This window comes from Myotis davidii, unplaced genomic scaffold (assembly GCF_000327345.1).
Source record: "Myotis davidii unplaced genomic scaffold, ASM32734v1 scaffold524, whole genome shotgun sequence".
NCBI lineage: Eukaryota > Metazoa > Chordata > Mammalia > Chiroptera > Vespertilionidae > Myotis > Myotis davidii.
In genome coordinates, this window is record NW_006299263.1 from 107,052 (window position 1) to 109,418 (window position 2,367).

Sequence of the window (2,367 nt, forward strand, 5' to 3'; positions counted from 1 at the left end):
GGATCTCTGCAATTGGGGGGAAGGGAATGGCAAGGTTGTTTTGTGTTTTAATTATTATTTATTAGAGAGAGAGAGAGAGAGAGAGAGAGACATGGATTTGTTGTTCCATTCATTTATGCACCCACTGGTTGATTCTTGTCTGTGCTCTGACCAGGGGTCAGACCAGCAACATTGGCCGATCCAGGAAGATGCTTCAACCAATTGAGTGACTTGGCCAGGGCTGTTTTTAAGTTTCATTCTGGAATGTAAAGCTGGCAAGGTTTTTATTATGCAGATTGCCTCTTCTTTCTATGGGGGATGGAGGGGGCCCATGTAATAGATTACCTTACTGGTGCTTGACAAGAATATTCCAGACTAGTTGATTAAGACTATATTTATATAAAAAAAAAAAGACTATATTTATAGGAAAAGTTGAAACAGCAATTAGGTCAGGCATTAAATCTTGGTTTGGTGTCATGGGCTTGGGCAAAAGTGATGCCATATTGGGCCCATGATAATTCCAAAAGGAATTTAAAAGAGTTTTATTCATATATGATTTGCAAGTCAGGGATGTAATCCCTGGTATGAACTGAAGACATCTCATAAAATGGAGGGGATAAGTTTAGGATTTTAAAGGCAAAAGTTGAAAGGAGCTAATGATCAAAGAGATGGGTTGCTGGGGGAAACAAGGCAACAAACTTGCATTATTCATTTTCTGATTGGTGGGGACAATTGGACTTTTTAACCATCAGCTTACTCAATGGTCAGCAGGTGGGGCTGTGCTACGAGAACAGTGGGTAACTGCCCAGCCAGCATGGCCCAGTGATGGAGTGTTGACCTATGAACCAGGAGGTCACAGTTCTATTCCCAGTCAGGGCACACGCCCAAGTTGCAGACTTGATCCCCAGTGTGGGGAGCGCAGGAGGCAGCTGATCAATGACTCTGTCTCATCATTGATGCTTCTATCTCTTTCTTCCTCTCTGATATCAATAAAAATATACTTTTTAAAAAAGTACAGTGGGTAACCCATGATTAGGCATTTATTAACATCAGGCTTGTAGAACAAAAGCGTTTGGGTTACTCATCAACAGAAGTCAAACAGCACGGACTGTTCTTTCTGCAGGCAGTTTCCAAGTCCAAGGAGCAGAGTCGTGCTCTGCAAGCAGCCTCAGAGTGCAAACTGCAGAGATACAAATGTTGAACCACAAATTATGATATTAAAGTTCTTCTAAGTCCTCATAAGGAAGCATAGAGAAAGCAGATTTGGGGTAAAATAGAATTCTGTTTCAGGCATGTTAGGTTTGAGATGCATTTTAGACACCAGGATCTAATACGATGTCAAACAGGGAAGAAGCTGGGACTGGACTTCCAGCTGCTGGAAGTAGATGGTATTTAAAGCTATGGTGCTCTGGGCATCACTTTGTCAGAGAGAAGGCTAAGAAGCGGCCCCCGGCACTGGTGTGCCAATATTTTGAGGTGAAGTAGAGGAATCCACCAAAGAGACTGTGAAAAACAAAACAAAACATGAAGAAAAACCAAGAGAGCATGGAGAGTCCTATCATGAAAGACTTCTCCAGGAGCTAACTATGTCCGTTGGTACCAGGATGACAACAAGGACAGATAATACTCCTGAACTGGCCTGATGGGGAGTCACAGAACTTGACAAGGTGGGTTACCTCACTTCTGGTGGGAAGGAACTGGAAACAGCGCATGTTCCTCTCTCTACGTTAAGGAGAGAGGTTCTTACATTCTGGTTCATGAATAAAGGAGATCATGGATGGGTTTCAGGAAAACTTATCTCAAACTACAAACACTGCATGCGTGCATTTTCTGGAGACACCTCCATAGTTTTCATGAAGGTTATCAATGCTATGTGCCTGCCCAGCCTCCAGACCCTTATTTAGAGGCCGCCTGCTAGTACATCCACTCTCCTTTAGGCTTCCTGGCGCAGCCTCTATGCAAAAGCTTCGTCCTGTCTCTGCACCACCCAAGTCCAGCTTTTATTGATTTACTATTATCATTATTGTTATTATCATTATTACTATTATTATTATTTTTGGTTTTGGTTTGTCTTTCCCAAGTCCAGCTTTTATTGATTTATTATTATTATTGGTTTTGGTTTTGGTTAGTCTTTCTCAAGTCGAGCTTTTTATGCCCAAGCATCAGGGCCAATGCTTCCCGCCTCCTCGGCTCCGGCTCCGCTAGGCGCTCCGCGAGGGGCGGGGCCGGCTTGGCGCGCACCGCCGTCTGGGAACAGCTTTACGACATATTGACTTTCATTCTACGACAGGCGGGGCTGCTTTGTGGCTGTCAACTTTCCCCGAGCTCCGAGCTGGTAGCCACATTAGCGTGGAGGCTGCAGCGGCGACGGCGGAGCGATGAGGCAGA